This window comes from Oncorhynchus gorbuscha, linkage group LG26 (assembly GCF_021184085.1).
Source record: "Oncorhynchus gorbuscha isolate QuinsamMale2020 ecotype Even-year linkage group LG26, OgorEven_v1.0, whole genome shotgun sequence".
In the NCBI taxonomy this organism is placed as follows: domain Eukaryota; kingdom Metazoa; phylum Chordata; class Actinopteri; order Salmoniformes; family Salmonidae; genus Oncorhynchus; species Oncorhynchus gorbuscha.
The window spans coordinates 32142413-32161061 of NC_060198.1; the positions used below are offsets into that span (position 1 = coordinate 32142413).

The 18649-nt window shown below is 44.8% G+C and overlaps 1 protein-coding gene across 1 annotated transcript in view; it reads left to right on the plus strand.

Annotated features, from left to right (window-relative positions):
• Positions 1 to 5095: 5095 nt before the first annotated feature.
• Positions 5096 to 18649, plus strand: part of LOC124015653 (sphingosine 1-phosphate receptor 2-like) — a 37531-nt gene continuing 23977 nt past the window's right edge. Inside the window, exon 1 of the mRNA XM_046331028.1 lies at positions 5096 to 5797. The gene's annotated coding sequence lies outside the window, so the exon portion shown is untranslated. The remainder of the gene's footprint in view (positions 5798 to 18649) is intronic.

The window sequence follows — 18649 nt, forward strand, 5'->3', positions numbered from 1 at the left end:
CACAGCACCTCAGGATACTTACTGATGGTTAATGGCACAGGTTTTAGTGATTTTTCATAGTGGCTGGAAGCAGCTGTAGCTGAGGCCTCTGGCTGGGATGCCTGTTCATCTACAGTAACACTATTGATTTGAACATCCAAAACTCATATTGACAATTCTCAGAACATGCCCTCTGCTGTATTCATAAAATAGAGTGTAGAATATGGCGCTGAACCACGATCACATGCAAGCATGCAAAGCCCCTTCAGTTGTGTCCTGTTCTCTCATATTCTGACTGTTTGCAGCACTACCCTAGTACCAAGGTAGAACCAAAAATAGGAGTATTGTATGTAGTATAACTGTTTTGTGGTAAAGCATATTTGCCCTAGAAAAGTTACTGGTGAACCTAAACTAAAATGAGGCCATGAGCTAAGACAAAAATTCCCACATCATTTGACCTGAATGTGAATACTCAGAGTATCATTATTCATGTCATTGTGACTATCAGGTCTCATTGTATCACAAGAATGGATTACAGATGCACATGACTTAAGGAACATTCACAGTGCTCAAAATATAAAGTCTAACTTTGGGTACTTTGGAGAATCTGTGGCAGAAAGAGGAAGGCTTTTGTCCAGGCTTTGTGGAGCTGCTCTCTGACTTCAGAAGAGGAAGTGATGTAAGAGATCCTTCCCCTGCATTTCTCTTTACATCTCTATTTCAAATCAAAACAAGGTACTATTAACAGGAATATACAGTGGATTTCACCCAGCAATCCTCATGCAGAAAAGAACAGTAACGGAATATTTTCTTAGTATTGTCTCGCCTGCTCTTTGTGCAGACCAGTTTAACCCGAAATGAAATTCCCATGCACGATGTTGACAACACCCTTGCATCTGTAAACACCGTAGAAAATAGGTTCAATGTATATAATTTAGCCATGGAAAGTCCCCTTTCACTGAAATAGAGCATGAGAACAGTTACGCTTGACTGCTGTGATGACTTCCCTAGTGAAGGCTGGCCAGCATCTAAAAGTAGAAACAAAGGAGATTCAGTTCATCAGATCCTCTAATACCACTCTGCCTTGTTGGGTCTGAGAGGAGGAATGGAGATGAGTTGAAGAGTCACAATATCTGCTCTTACTCAATGGGACATTTTGCTTGCTAGCTTTAAATATGCTAACTCCATTAATTAAGGCCTAATGAATTCCTTTCAATTGACTGATTTCCTTATATAAACTAACTCAGTAAAATTGTTGGATGTTGCATTTATATTTTGGTTCAGTATACAGTTGAAGTTGGAAGTTTACATACGGTTCACCTTAGACAAATACATTTAAACTCAGTTTTCACAATTCCTGACATTTAATCCAAGTAAAAATGCCCTGTTTTAGGTCAGCTAGATCACCACTTTATTTTAAGAATGTGAAATGTCAGAATAATAGTTGAGAGAATGATTTATTTCAGCTTTTATTTCTTTCATCACATTCCCAGTGGGTCAGAAGTTTACATACACTCAATTGGTATTTGGTAGCATTGCCTTTAAATTGTTTAACTTGGGTCAAACATTTTGGGAAGCTTTCCACAAGCTTCCCACAATAAGTTGGGTGAATTTTGGTCCATTCCTCCTGACAGAGCTGGTGTAACTGAGTCAGGTTTGTAGGCCTCCTTGTTCACACACGCCTTTTCAGTTTTCAGTTCTGCCCACAAATGTTCTATAGGATTGAGGTCAGGGCTTTGTGATGGCCACTCGAATACCTTGAATTTATTGTCCTTAAGCCATTTTGCCACGACTTTGGAAGTATGCTTGGGGTCATTGTCCATTTGGAAGACCCATTTGCGACCAAGCTTTAACTTCCTGACTGATGCCTTGAGATATTGCTTCAACATATCCACATAATTTTTATTTTATTTTTTTATTTTGTGAAGTGCACCAGTCCCTCCTGCAGCAAAGCACCCCCACAACATGATGCTGCCAGTCCCGTGCTTTTACGGTTGGGATGGTGTTCTTCGACTTGCAAGCCTCCCCCTTTTTCCTCCAAACATAATGATGGTCATTATGGCCAAACAGTTCTATTTTTGTTTCATCAGACCAGAGGACATTTCTCCAAAAAGTACGATCTTTGTCCCCATGTGCAGTTGCAAACCGCAGTCTTTTTTTGTTATGACGGTTTTGGAGCAGTGGCTCCTTCCTCGCTGAGTGGCCTTTCAGGTTATGTCGATATAGGACTCGTTTTACTGTGGATATAGATACCTTTGTACCTGTTTCCTCCAGCATCTTCACATGGTTGATTTGCACTTTTCGCACCAAAGTACATTCATCTCTAGGAGACAGAACGCGTCTCATTCCTGAGTGGTATGACGGCTGCGTGGTCCCATGATGTTTATACTTGAGTACTATTGTTTGTACAGATGAATGTGGTACCTTCAGGTGTTTGGAAATTGCTCCCAAGGATGAACCAGACTTGTGGAGGTCTACAATTATTTTTCTGAGGTCTTGGCTGATTTCTTTTGATTTTCCCATAATGTCAAGCTGACTGAGTTTGAAGGTAGGCCTTGAAATACATCCACAGGTACACCTCCAATTGACTAAAATGATGTCACTTAGCCTATCAGAAGCTTTCTAAGCCATGACATCATTTTCTGGAATTTCCCAAGCTGTTTAAAGGCACAGTCAACTTAGTGTATGTAAACTTCTGACCCACTGCAATTGTGATACAATGAATTATAAGTGATATAATCTGTCTGTAAACAATTGTTGGAAAAATGACTTGTGTCATACACAAAGTAGATGTCCTAACCGACTTGCCAAAACTATAGTTTGTTAACAATACATTTTGTGGAGTGGTTGAAAAACGAGTTTTAATGACTCCAACCTAAGTGTATGTAAACTTCCGAATAACTTGCACATCAAATCAAATCAAATTTATTTATATAGCCCTTCGTACATCAGCTGATATCTCAAAGTGCTGTACAGAAACCCAGCCTAAAACCCCAAACAGCAAACAATGCAGGTGCATACATAAAATACCTTAAAATAGTATGTGTTTTTCTGAGAGGTATTCAAAATAGTTTCAAATGTGATTTGTTTTTCTGAGACCAATATTTGAATATCAAAGGAAATAGTTGCCTGTATCTGACTACTGTTGGACTACCTCAAGTATTTGAAAAGTTGGTATTTTCGAGTAAACTACAAAACACAACTTTTTCTGCCCAGGTCTGCTTGCTAGACATTACGAGAAATGGTTTTGTTTCTATAAATGACTGTCTGTCTCTCGCTCTCTCTCACTTTCACATAACTACATAGGTCTAGAGACAAGTCAGGTAACCACAGACTGCGTCACAACAATCCATGTTCACTTACCAGAAAGACACTTTATATTCACATTTATTTTGTCATTTTGCAGACATTCTTATCCAAAGTGACTTTCAGGAGAAATTCGGGTTGTGCTTTGCTCAAGGGCACATCGACAGATGTTTCACCATGCTGGGGCCGTAATAACAGCTGCCAGATGTGGGGAGTCTCAAGATTCCACTCACATTCTCACAGACAATGGAATGCTTATGAGTAGCCCCAACAGGAAGTGAGGTCAGGGCTCTTGACCACTCCCTTGAGCTAAGTTGGGGGTTCCTCTCTCCTCTGTGAGGCTCTGCTGGGCACTCTCTCTCAAACATCTTGTCCCATCATAAACTCCCTGTCGATGTGCAGTCAGTCCATAATGAGTGCTTGCTAGACATCCAGCTTACTCTCGGTCCATTCAAACTGCCAACTCTTAAGTGGAGGACGTCATTGACATGGAGGTACGAAAAGTATTGGCACCTTAGAGGGTAGGTATGCCCACATGTTGAAGAACCTTTCTCAGTTTCCAGAGAAACAGAACGTTTACTTTGAGTTTCTCTTTTGAATTCTCCCAAATATACAGTGAGTTTGTATTCAAGATAATGTCACAATTTCCCCAACTTCTGAGAGAACACCTCACACACAGCTGGTGGAGAAAGAGAGGTGGAAGGAAGAAAGGTAGGAAGGATGACTACAGTTGGTGGGTGGGGGGGTTGCCCAATCACTGCCTGTCTCCTCTTACTGTGCAGCTCTATTCACTCTCATCTCACTCACCAACACAGGGAGAGAAAGCAGACAGTTTCATTGCCTAGTTTCATTTGCCACCAAGATGTATGTAATGTGTCATGTGGTTGAAGCTCGCATCCGCTACAAGACCATGGTGCTTGCCTACGGAGCTGTGAGGGGAACGGCACCTCAGTACCTCCAGGCTCTGATCAGGCCCTACACCCAAACAAGGGCACTGCGTTCATCCACCTCTGGCCTGCTCGCCTCCCTACCACTGAGGAAGTACAGTTCCCGCTCAGCCCAGTCAAAACTGTTCGCTGCTCTGGCCCCCCAATGGTGGAACAAACTCCCTCACGACGCCAGGACAGCGGAGTCAATCACCACCTTCCGGAGACACCTGAAACCCCACCTCTTTAAGGAATACCTAGGATAGGATAAAGTAATCCTTCTCACCCCTCCCCCCCTTAAAAGATTTAGATGCACTATTGTAAAGTGGCTGTTCCACTGGATGTCATAAGGTGAATGCACCAATTTGTAAGTCGCTCTGGATAAGAGCGTCTGCTAAATGACTTAAATGTAAAATGTAAATGTGGTCTCTGGTCTGCCGTAGATGACACCATTACATTGATGTCACTCTTCATCACAGTAGCTAGGCTAGACCTCTGGCTTGATAATGGCTGACAGAACATGCCCATACTCACCTCTCGCCTACCTTCTTGACTGACAGCAGACCAAATGCTTGATGTATTGATTCAAAACAAAAACAAGAATGAGTCAACATGTACAACTGACTCAACGCCTATTTACATGTTTTGCCATGAGACATATCAAAGTGGAAATGCAAATGCATTTCCCCCCAAAAATCTTCCCTTATAGTAAAATCTAATAAAAATAAATGTGCGGGAAACACTGAACTTCTTCAGTATATGAATATGCTGTATGCCAGAGACAGTATTTCTAGTACTGTAGTCAGTCAGAAGACTCCTGCGATTTCAGGCTAGTTTAGATTTGGAGGAGCACTGGACTCGCGTTCATCCAGGGGTGCGCGAGGGCTCCGGAAGTGAGGTGGTGGAAGATTAAAGACTAAAACATCTGGACTTCATTTGTCCACTGGACAGAGAAAAACTCACAATGGAAATGCTATCTGATATCCTGTAAGTCTAACTAGTGACTATGAATAAAGGTAGAGGGTTTATCTGAACATTATAAGTGTTAACCATTAGCCGAAAAACGGGACTGGTGTTCATATTCTGTAGTAGGACGTTTCGACAGTGGTTTTGAGTTGGGAAATATGTGTGTGACCGGCGCGTAATGTGCGCGCGCCTCCCTGTTGTTCCATAGCCTGTGGAGCTGTTGTTCTCAGAGTTAGAGAAGGAACAACTACACGGACACTGGGAATAGAGCAACAAAGGAGACAGTATGAGCCGAACGAGAAGTCTCAGGCATTGTCTTTAAAGTATTTTGTATTGGGAATCATTCAGTCTTCGCAGTATATCACGTTTTTGAGACAGAGTAGTTCCAGCTATGGATTTATCTATGACCAGAAGAGCAACACTGCCCAGTCGTCATCCGAACTTTTGATTGTCCTCATTACCCTCGACCCAGAAGAAGACATCGCTCACAAATCAAGTGAACGTTTGAATATGCATTTGATTTGGAGATAGGTAGCCACATGATACAACTTTTGTCGACAACAGCCACAACTACATCGGCCTACTTTGGTTTTGCTGCACCCGCCGACTTCGCACATGGGGTAAGTGGTTTCACGTGTAGACCTACCAGTCAAATTGTACAATTTGTGGCAAGTGTACACTCTAATCGTGCCGTTTGTTGATAGTGTCTTGGGTTTTCAATCAATGAACAATGTGCAGCGAGTCTGCAACACACGAGGGCGGCTATGAACTTCGCCCACTTTGGGAAGATATAGCTTATTATTTTATATTAATTAACCTACCCAAAGACCAATTGCACGTATTTAGTGGCAACCACTGACGTCTAATCACACAGGATTGTTTAAGTAACCATAATGACAGCATGCATGATTACCAGGATGCAGTCAAACGTGTTGAGAGGTTATCAGTATATAACGTGAAAGGAAACCACACACACATTCTAAGAGAAGCGTATGGGTGTCTTGGGTGATGCCTTATCTGTGTTCCTCAAGGTTGTACATTAGATGGTTAATCGAACAACCAGACAATGATCCGTCAATAAATGCATTGTTTTCATTGGCTTGAGAATAACAGATGTTTTGGAACGTTGTGTTTAATGAGTAACATGATCCATCAAATATTAACAAGCCACGGTGCCCGCTGCTGGCGGATCCACTACTGCTCTATGTGTATTGTGGTTTGTCGAGGGGGGTGGTGCTGTGGTCCCCTGGCTTTAGCTTCGCAGGGGGCTTCTATACGTCTTGTAGCGGTTCCGAGACCCGCTGTTCCCCCCTCGGGTGTTGTCAAGGTCCGCTCATCCGTCACTGTAAAGGGCGCATTGTCCTGAAAGGATGTTTTAATAAAACAAAAGGCTCCATTATACCATCTCACCGGAGCGGAGCTGCTTGGTGGACATTCGCGGGATCGGGGGACCCCGGCGCCTGGTGGATTAAACCTGATTTCCATTCGAACATGTTTTCAAGTGTTCCAAAATGACTTAAGGCTAATATATATATATATTTTAGCAACACTGTTCAGTTTTATCTTAAAAGATAAAGAAACGGTTCATAATTCTATTGTAAAAGTCCTGACCTTCTTGCTGCACACTTTCACAAACCATTACATTAGGCTAACCTATCTGTCATACTGCACATGTATTATATGCTGAGGTCTTAACTGACTACAAAATCACATCAAAGTTTATTTGTCACATGCTTTGTAAACGACAGGTGTATTCTACGGGCCCTTTCCAACAATGAAGAGAGAAACATTTCAAAATGATAGGGAAAAATGATAACACAAGGAAAAAATAGACAAGTTATCGACACTCATTGTCTATCTACACTGGGTACCAGGACTGAGTTGAGGTGCAGGGGTACGAGGTAATTGAGGTAGATATGTTTGTTAGGGGCACAGTTTTGGGACACACTGACAATGAAAAGCATAATACACCCTGCATGTTTCTGCTCTTTGAAAGAAGAGCATTATGCAAAAACACCTTACACAGACACACCCACACAGAATGAGGGTGTCGGTAATCTATTCATGGTAAGAGAAACACCAAGATAAGCTGATAAGGAGGAGGAATTAGTGTTTTATTACCTGATAAAAACACCCATCCATCATTCTCTCTCTTGCTCTCTCTCTCTCGCTCTCTCTCTCCTCAGCTCTCTCTCTCTCTCTCCTCAGCCCCCCCCCCCTTTCTCTCTCGCTCTCTCTCTCCCTCTCCTCAGCTCTATCTCTCCTCAGCTCTCTCTCTCTCGCTCTATCTCTCCTCAGCTCTCTCTCCTCAGCCCCCCCCCCCTCTCTCTCTCTCTCTCTTTCTTTCTTTCTTTCTTTTTTCAGTGTGCTGGTCATTAAGCCTCTCTAAAATGTTAAAAGCTCCTGATGACATTAGCTCATGCTTAACCAATGGCAACAGAGTGCAAAACTAACTGAATGCTCTGATGCACATGGGAGCCACTACAGACAAAAAGCCCCAAATAAAGACGAGCAAACATTTCTCCATGATAACATAATTTGAGTGGTGGTGGGTGGGAGAGGGACATACACTGAGTGTCCGAAACATTATGAACACCTGCTCTTTCCATGACATCGACTGACCAGGTGAATCCAGGTGAAAGCTTTGATCCCTTATTGATGTCACTTGTTAAATGGCACTTCAGTCAGTGTAGATGAAGGGGAGGAGACAGGTTAAAGAACAATTTTTCAGCCTTGACATGGATTGTGTATGTGTGCCATTCAGAGGGTGAATGGGAAAGACAACAGATTGAAGTGCCTTTGAACGGGGTAATGGTAGTAGGTGCCAGGCACACTGGTTTGTGTCAAAGAATGACAACACTGCTGGGTTTTTAAGGCTCAACAGTTTCCTGTGTGTATCAAGAATGGTCCACCACCCAAAGGACATCCAGCCAACTTGACACAACTGTGGGAAGCAGTGGAGTCAACATGGGCCAGCATCCCTGTGGAACACTTTCGACACCTTGTAGAGTCCATGCCCCGACGAATTGAGGCTGTTCTGAGGGTAAAGGTGGGGAAGTGTTCTTAATGTTTGGTATACTCAGTGTATGTAGGTGGAGAATAATATCAGGTGTGAGATGAGGATGTTGTGGTGGTGCTGTGGGTTGTTTCGGGTGTGGATGGGACGCCTGTGCTAGAGGGAGGAGGGGGGGCTGGCCGACAGGCTGGAGATAGATATAACCTGATCCAGGCGACTGGCCGTCTGCTTTGGGACCATGTGACCTCACGGCTCATTGCACTAGAACAAAACCCGCCACGCCGCAGCCACCACTGACCTCTGCCAACCCTCTTCACACACGTTCACTTCACACACTCATCTCTGGCCCAAGTGACAGAGTCCTGGAGTGCTGCTGTTAACAGCTCCAACACACCAACAGTCAACCATCCACACAGTGTAACCAGGCAGACATGATAGCAGCAACCGCACAGTGTAACCAGGCAGACATGACAGCAGCAACCGCACAGTGTAACCAGGCAGACATGACAGCAGCATCCACACAGTGTAACCAGGCAGACATGACAGCAGCATCCACACAGTGTAACCAGGCAGACATGACAGCAGCATCCACACAGTGTAACCAGGCAGACATGACAGCAGCATCCACACAGTGTAACCAGGCAGACATGACAGCAGCATCCACACAGTGTAACCAGGCAGACATCACAGCAGCAACCACACAGTGTAACCAGGCAGACATGACAGCAGCATCCACACAGTGTAACCAGGCAGACATCACAGCAGCAACCACACAGTGTAACCAGGCAGACATCACAGCAGCAACCACACAGTGTAACCAGGCGGACATGACAGCAGCAACCACACAGCGTAACCAGGCAGACCTCACAGCAGCAACCACACAGTGTAACCAGGCAGACATGACAGCAGCATCCACACAGTGTAACCAGGCAGACATCACAGCAGCAACCACACAGCGTAACCAGGCAGACATGACAGCAGCATCCACACAGTGTAACCAGGCAGACATCACAGCAGCAACCACACAGCGTAACCAGGCAGACATGACAGCAGCATCCACACAGTGTAACCAGGCAGACATCACAGCAGCAACCACACAGCGTAACCAGTCAGACATCACAGCAGCAACCACACAGCGTAACCAGGCAGACATGACAGCAGCAACCACACAGTGTAACCAGGCGGACATCACAGCAGCAACCGCACAGTGTAACCAGGCAGACATCACAGCAGCAACCGCACAGTGTAACCAGGCAGACATGACAGCAGCAACCACAAGGTGTAACCAGGCAGACATCACAGCAGCAACCACAAGGTGTAACCAGGCAGACATCACAGCAGCAACCACACAGTGTAACCAGGCAGACATGACAGAAGCATCCACACAGCGTAACCAGGCAGACATCACAGCAGCAACCGCACGGTGTAACCAGGCAGACATCACAGCAGCAACCACACAGTGTAACCAGGCAGACATCACAGCAGCAACCACACAGTGTAACCAGGCGGACATGACAGCAGCAACCGCACAGTGTAACCAGTCAGACATCACAGCAGCAACCACACAGCGTAACCAGGCAGACATGACAGCAGCAACCACACAGTGTAACCAGGCGGACATCACAGCAGCAACCGCACAGTGTAACCAGGCAGACATCACAGCAGCAACCGCACAGTGTAACCAGGCAGACATGACAGCAGCAACCACAAGGTGTAACCAGGCAGACATCACAGCAGCAACCACAAGGTGTAACCAGGCAGACATCACAGCAGCAACCACACAGTGTAACCAGGCAGACATGACAGAAGCATCCACACAGCGTAACCAGGCAGACATCACAGCAGCAACCGCACAGTGTAACCAGGCAGACATCACAGCAGCAACCACACAGTGTAACCAGGCAGACATCACAGCAGCAACCACACAGTGTAACCAGGCGGACATGACAGCAGCAACCGCACAGTGTAACCAGTCAGACATCACAGCAGCAACCACACAGTGTAACCAGGCAGACATCACAGCAGCAACCGCACAGTGTAACCAGGCGGACATCACAGAAGCATCCACACAGTGTAACCAGGCAGACATCACAGCAGCAACCACACAGTGTAACCAGGCGGACATGACAGCAGCAACCACACAGTGTAACCAGGCAGACATCACAGCAGCAACCGCACAGTGTAACTAGGCATACTTACTGTTAAAGACCCCGTGAGCCCCAGGGTCACCAAAGCCTACTGAATGGAGGAAGACTGCGAGGAGAAGTAGCGCGTGAGAAATGCAAGTGAAATCAATGGACGAATAAATAAACCAATGTTGAACGTAAACAGATGGATAAATAGATTGATGATAATTCAGCAGTGGGAACTGGATGTGTGGGATTATTTCTAGGCCAGGTCGGAAGCCGGGTCACATGGGGGTTAAAGTCGGAGGGAGATGTGGGTGGGGTTGTCCCTAAAGGATGCTCATGTTTCAGCTCCAATCCTGGGAGAGCGAGGCCACTAATACGAAGCAGTGAGAAGGCTTTATCCTTAGGGACGCTAAAGCCTCTTGTTGTCTACTACACACAACCACTTTACTTTAGTCAGCCATTTCTAAAGGGGTACGAACATCAGAAAGATCAGAGAAGGGAACAACGGGTGCAACAACGTTCTGGCTTGTACAGGCAGGGTTAAAAGGAAACAGTCACGTGTCAATCCCCTACTTACAGATAAGAGCTGCAGCACTGACTAACAATGTATCCTACAACCAATGTGTGTAATGCCTTTACAGGGGTGGATCCTCAAATCAATGTATAAAGTGATCAAAACAAATGTAGTTAGTGCAATATTCTAGATAAAAGGATAAGTAGCATATCCTTTATAAATGTGTGCGTGCTCTTCTCCTTCGGGAAAACATCAGCTGACTCAAAGGGGGTGTGGCGGGTCTTAAAACACTTCTGCGCTACCTGCCGTGAGTATCAGTGGAGGCTGCTGAGGGGAGGACGGCTCATAATAATGGCCGGAATGGAGCGAATGGAATGGCAACAGACACATGGAATCACCATGTGTTTGATGTATTTGAGACCGTTCCCCTCCAGCCATTACGATTGCATCCTTCCCAATTAAGATACCACCAACCTCCTGTGGTGTGGATACTCTTGTGCATCCTCTGTCGAAGTTGGTAATCGAGGAGGGGAGCAGCCTTCTTCCTTCGCCTACTAACGAATTGACACTCGACTACTTATCGGTTTTACCGGGTCACGGAGGAGAGAGGAAGGAGAAGTCAATGAGAGGACGGTCTTTTGCCCAAATGAGAATCTCCGCTAGCCTGAAAAACACTTTTCCTGGGTGTGGCAGCTGTAGCAAAATAAGTGCCTTCTGTTCGCAGGCTGCAGAAGTACAAGCTGCAACAAACAGCTGACAGCATGTAGCTTTCTGATACACAGCCAAGAACTGGGAGTGTCTCCGATCAGGAAATATATGGCCTGCTCTGCTTTTTTCCCCCCATTCCCAACATCTTACACAGACACATGAAACTATATCAAAACATAATATGTCTAACTCAGACGTGCCCTCGGGAATACTTTATAAATATTTAGTTGAGCTGACATTTGGAGGAGGGAAAAGGTTTGGTGTATTTCAGTCCAGGATGATGTTTAAACTCCTTAGGCAAATCCAACAGCTTTAAAAGGTCCTGTACATCTCCCGTCTTCTCTAGTCACTTAACCATAAACGTATCCATGGCTACGCACCCTAATACCCTCACCAACATACCAGCATGCCTGACATCTCATTAAAGGGATTTGGTTCAAATCATCCTTCACAGTTGTGATAAAGGCATGTCTGTATCATACAGTATTGTTAACTTGGACCACCCATAGACTTAGAGAAACCTTCTGCCAGTCTAAGTAATTAGGCTAAGAAAGGTTATTGGATTGCAGTATTGGATCTTTCATCCATGGCACATGAAACCGTAACAAACCACCTCAACATTTTCATTTTGGCTTTGTGGCTTCCGAAGAAGGCGACAACACTTTGAAAACTGTACAGTGTACGAACACTATTCTACTGTGATTTACGTTAAGGAGGGAGTATGGTTAATCAATGTGGTCAGATAGTGGTCAAACCCAGCCAGTGGTCATGTCTCAGTGATGTTAGAGCAGGTACACATGGAGATGTGTGGTTTGGACCCCTCCCCACCCCACCCTCCTCATCCCTCCATTCTGGCAGCCATTGTAATTCTGAGCTGGCTTTGTTTGTGCAGCTGGAAGAAAAGCTGTGCTTCTTCAACCCCCCACAGGGAAAAGGAGGGAGACAAGGAGTTGGAGTCAGGCCTCTCAGATTAAAGGTTCTTCGAGCAGTGTTGGACCCGCTTACTGAGACTTAGAACTCTGAAAGAAGGTCTGTTCCATTAACAACATATTGGAGATACATCTCGAATGTGTGATTATGAATAAAGATGGATGTGGCAGACTGACAGACTCTGTATTGGCTGGCCTACTTCCTCTCATTATTAACAGACTGACATACTGAAATGGGATTTTAAGTGAACTGCACAAATTAAAACACACCACGAGTAACTGAACTTGGATTGAGGTCATGCAACAGTTCAGAATGCTTTATAGGAGTTGGCAGATCAATTGGAAACGATGTTTGTCTCAACCAAACGTGACAACAGGTCAAATGTTGTAACTATTGTGAGATCTTCTCTCTGCTCCCGGTCAAAGTCAAGTAGCCGTTCTCTCACTGCCCTCAACCATACCTCCACAGCATGACAGAGTACTTTCAGACCTGCTCATAATATGATACCATGCATACACAAATGTATACACATACAACTGTTCCATCAAGGAACTTTTAGAGAGGTTGCAAGGCAGTGAAATAGTTGTAGCATGGCCCAAAATCCCCCAAACTCCCAAATCTTTTCAGCTGTTATTGTGACTGCTGTATACATACCACCTCAGGCCAATCAAAATAATAAACTGGCGCTTAACAAACTGTACAAGGCTATAAACAAGCAGGAAACCCTACACCCAGCGGCCACCTTTCTGGTTTCCAGCGATTTTAATTCGACATCACTAAGACACGCGATGGCCCACTTCCATCAACACGTCTCCAACGCCACGAGTGGAGAAAGTCCTAGACCACTGCTATTCTACCCATAAGCAAGCATACAATGTCCTCCCTCGTCCTCCATTCGGCAAATCAGATCATGACTCCGTACTCTTGCTGAAACAGGAAGTACCCGTGATTTGCTCTGTTGATAAATGGTCACCATAATCAGAAGATATGCTTCAGGACTGCTTTGCTAGCCCTGGTTGGAATGTGTTCTGAGACTCCACCGATTAACGTCGATGATCCGTCCCTAAGGATAAAGCCTTCCCACCTCCGTCAATGGCTTCATTAGAAAATGCATTGGCAACGTTGTATCCACAGTCAGGGTTCGCTGCTTCCTCAATTTAAAGCCCTGGATTAACACTGGGGTTGGCGCTACCACACACAGCGCTATCGCAGACAACCCTGATGCTATGGCCAAAGACGGGTAACCCTGATGCTACGGCCGAAGACCGGAATAAGTACAAGGCCCGCTATGACTTCCGCAGAGTCAAACGAGCAAAATGACAATTATAGGAATAAGGTGGAATTATATTACATAGGCTCTGACACCCGCCGCATGTGGCAGGGGCTACAGTCTATGACGGATTACAAAGAAAGACCCAACAATGATCTGCTCAACAATGTCGTTCTACCAGATGAACTCAATGCATGTTATGCATGCTTTGACAACAACAACATTGACCCGGGTGTGAGGGCCGTCACCGACCCAGAGGACTGGTGGATCTTACTCTCTGAGGCCGACATGAGAAGGGTTTTTAATCAGGTCAACACCCTCAAGTCCGCGGGCCCTGACGGTATTCCAGGGTTTGTTCTCAGAGCATGCTCAGAAGAGCTCGCAGGCATATTCACAGTCATTTTCAATCTCTCTTTGTCCCAGCCTGTAATTCCCCATGTTTTAATCATCCCTCTTCCTAAGAACTCTAAGGATTCATGCTACAATGATTACCGCACTGTAGCACTCACTTCTGTAATCATTTGAGAGGCTGGTTATGGCACACATTAACTCCACCATCCTAGACCCACTCCAATTGGCATCCTGCCCAAACAGATCCATAGATGACTCGATCTCAATTGCTCTCCACACTGCCCTCCCCCACCTAGATAAGAGGAATACCTATGTGAGAATGCGGTTCATTGACTACAGCTCAGCGTTCAACACTATTATCCTCTACAAACTCGTCACCAAGCTTAGGACTCTGGGTCTGAACACCTCTCTCTGCAACTGGATCCTGGACTTTCTGATGGGCCGACCCCAGGTGGTGAGGATAGGCAACATCACCTCCATCACGCTGACCCTTCACTCAGGGGCCCCACAGGGGTGTATGCTTAGTCCCCTCCTGTATTCCCGGTTCAGCCACGACTGTGCGGTCACGCATGACTCCAACACCATTATCAGTTTGCTGATGACACGATGGTGGTAGGTCTGATGACCGCCGACGATGAGTCAGCATACAGGGAGGAGGTCAGTGACTTGAGAGTGTGGTGTTTGAGCAACAATATCTCCCTCAATGTCAGCAAGACCAAGGAGCTCATCGTGTACTACAGGAAATGGGAGGCAGGGTTGACCACGCCTCCATCCATAGCGACAGGCCGGCAGTGGAGCAGGTTCCTCATTGTCCAAATCACTAAAGACTTAAAGTGGTCCAAACGCACAGTCGTGAAGAAGGCTCAACCTCGCCTCTGCCCCCTCAGGAGGTTTGAAAGAGTTTGGCATAGGCCCTCATCCTCAAAATGTTCTACAGGTGTACCATTGAGAGCATATTGAATGGCTGCATCACCGCTTGGTATAGTAATAGCACCATCCTCGATCGCATGGCACTACAGAGGGTTGTGCGGACAGCCTAGTACATTACTGACTCCAAGCTCCCTGCAATCCAGAACCTCTATATTAGGAAGTGTGAAAAGATAGCCTGGAAAATCATCAAAGACCCCAACCTTCGAAGTCATAGACAATTGATAAGGGTATTTATATGCTTAAAGGTAATGATTAAAGAATTCCACCCTGAAACGTAACTATTAGTGATTATTAGTTTATGTAGCATGTATAATGAATCATTAAAGTACTAAACTTAAGTCAAATAAGGTTCGGTAGAAACATGTGAGGGAGAGAAATGTGTATGTGTGACTAAGGAGATACTGAGAACAATTGAACTATGCATGACCCGACCTGGCTAGAACTCTGAGAAACTTACGATAGGACAGGGAGTCCTTTCAAGGTTCCTCTAATCTCGGGGAATGGAACTGTCGGCTTGGTTGTGATAAACAATGGATACAACTCACCTACTGTTCGTATGTATGTGTGTAGGATATCTACTGTTTGTGTGGAGGTATGTGCGTAAGTAGGGAGTGAATTATAAAATGGATGTCTTTGTATAATGGTCTTCAGAGCGCTCTCGTGAATAAACTGTACGAACCTTTTGCATAAGATGAGTCTTTGCCTAATTATCATTAAACCCAGGGTCTTACAAACCTCTGGGATTGGTCAAAGCTTATTGATTGTTAGTTATTATCATTGGGATTGAAGATTCTCATGACAACAATTTTCTCAGCTGCTGCACGACATGAGGTACTGGAGTATCAAGTCTGACACCAACAGGCTCTTGAACAGCTTCTATGCCCAAGCAATACGACTGATAAATAGCTAACAAAATAGCTACACGGACCGAGTTTAACTTGTATCTTTATTTCCCTTTAATTTCAGTATTTGCACTGTCGATGCACACTCACAGAGCCCTTCACACCCACTGTCACTCCAACACACACACACACACACACACACACACACACACACACACACACACACACACACACACACACACACACACACACACACTCACTCACTCTATCATTTGCTCACTCACACATCATATGCACATACATTTATACTGACTCTACACACCCGCAAACCCACTCACATGCAAGCTGCTCCGACTCTGTTTATCTTGTATCCTAGTCACCTTATCCCTATACATATCTACCTCCATGACTCCAGTATCCCTGCACATGTAAATATGGTATTGGATTGGACTTTTTAAATATTTGCAGTATATCGAATGCTTGCTTACTTTATTGTGTATTTCATATTTATTATTCTTCTAGTAATACATTGTTAGTGATTATTGCAAGAAAGGCATTTCACTGTACTTGTGCGTGTGCCTTGAAACTGAACCTCTTGGGTTGTTTCCGTACAGCTCACTGTGCCTCTGTATGTGGTCTGCTTTTACCATGTACTGTGACTGTATGTTACATGAGTACTTCAGTTCGTGTCCCGTCTCAGGGGGGATTGGCTCTCTTTTTATGTCAGTGCTCGGGAGGTCTCTGGATGTCGAAATATCCTCGTTGTTTTTCAGGAGACACATTGGCTAGCTCTTGTTTTTTAAAGAACATGTTATCCTGTCCAAAACTTTGTTGAATGTTTGTAGAGTGTTCTCTCACTAGGCAACCATGTGTTTTTCTGACGTCAAAGCTCTGAATACAGGTCTGTATTAATAAAATACGGAAGGTCTCAATGCAGCATCTAAATAGAGGCAGAAAGTAATCAGAACTGCGTTGTCCCCCTCTGTTCGCACCTATAGATGCTACCATATCTTTTTTAAAATACATTTCGCACCGCTTTCATTCGCACCATTCCCCTCGCCTCCATTGTGGCCTCCCCGCTCTCTGTCCCGTGACAGTCTGCTGTTATTGATGCATAGAAAGACCACAGGAACATCAGAGGAACAAGCATGCAGTTTGTAGCGTCACAGTCACTGCTTGCACCCTCACCACCAATTTGTGTACACACACACACACACACACACACACAAATACAACTAATATTGCACACACATACAGAGATGCCTCAAAGCATTTGGAATCCGCTTCTATAGTGCTTACATTCATTAACATGATGCATACACACACATGCAAGATCACATGCATGCTGATGCTATGCGCTATCCCAAACCCTCATTACACACAATATCCTAGCCAGGCAATAGAATAGAACCGGAGTAGGGTTGGAGTCCAAGTTCTAGCATCAGGTCAGAATATGAGCAGGGAGCCGGGACAAAGAAAAGGTGAATGTGCATTCAAAGCCTATTTCTTTAGGAATACCTCACTGTGTTAAACAACAACACGGAGATGTGTGAGAATAGCAGCACTGCTGAAACCTGAAACTAGCACACCTCCTCCTCCCTTGAGCTCAGCTGTTAGTTCCAGATCTGACCCATAATGGAACACATTGTTCCAAACTGAAGGGTTCTGATCCAGACCAACCAGTTATGTTCAGGTCCAACGGCAGAACAGAGATCCTTGTCCCCCCCCACACCACCCATTGCTCTGAGAGGGCAAGGATACTGGTTTGAGACTGACTTGGCCTGCTGAAACTCTACTGAGCCTTGCGCTCGCATTCATTTCAGTTTCAGAGCTGGATGGAGACAAGCAGACCTCCGGGCTGAGTGTAAATATTCCGAGCCTTGCCTCTGTGATTTACCAGTAATGTGACTAGTGTGTACGTGTCTTAGTGCCGTGAGAACATTAGCATGCTGTTAGCTTTCACCACCACGCTTCCTTTGTGACACTAACCACGTTTCCATCCACAGTTTTTATGCAAGCAAAGTCATACCTTTTATAAAAATAAATCACGACAGCTAGGATGGAAACAAAGTGTAGGTACATTTAAAAAAATAATGCAGACCGATCATTTGTTCCTTTGACATGGTGGGATTTTTTTGTGTCTGTAAAATGTATTATGCGAGAAATGGAGGTGGAAACACCTTTTTATGTGCAAATATTGACATAATAACCATCATATCGAACTCTGAGTCACGCGATGATATGGTGTGTGGTCCTCCCATTACGACTCAGGAAGTCATTCCATTTATTAGGCTACAGATGAAATAAGGTATGGCGAACTTCACAGGATGGTGAAAGTGCATGGTGATCTTGATGCTCCTTTCCAATAAATATCGAGGGTCTTATTCTGGTGACATGATTGATGATCGGTGCTTGACTGCCATTTGACAAATACAATATTCTCTCTCTTGTCCATAATCTCATCATGTAGGCTACCTTACCCTCACTGTATCTGGGAGCTGTTGGCCAGAGTCCACATGCCAAGACTAGAGTAGGAACATTTGCTATTTAACAAAACATTTTGTGACAAAACTATCGGTAGAGTTGAACAATGTAATGGAAACCCATTTAACTGTTTGTTTTTTGCTTGTACCAAATAAAAATCTAATGTCATTGCACTGCTTTTTTTTATCCGCGACAAGTCCGTTTGGTTGAAACACGCTACTGGTGAGAAAATTAACATATTTTCTTTATGCTGATGTTAGACTATTCACATGAACATCTGTCACCAATTGGATGG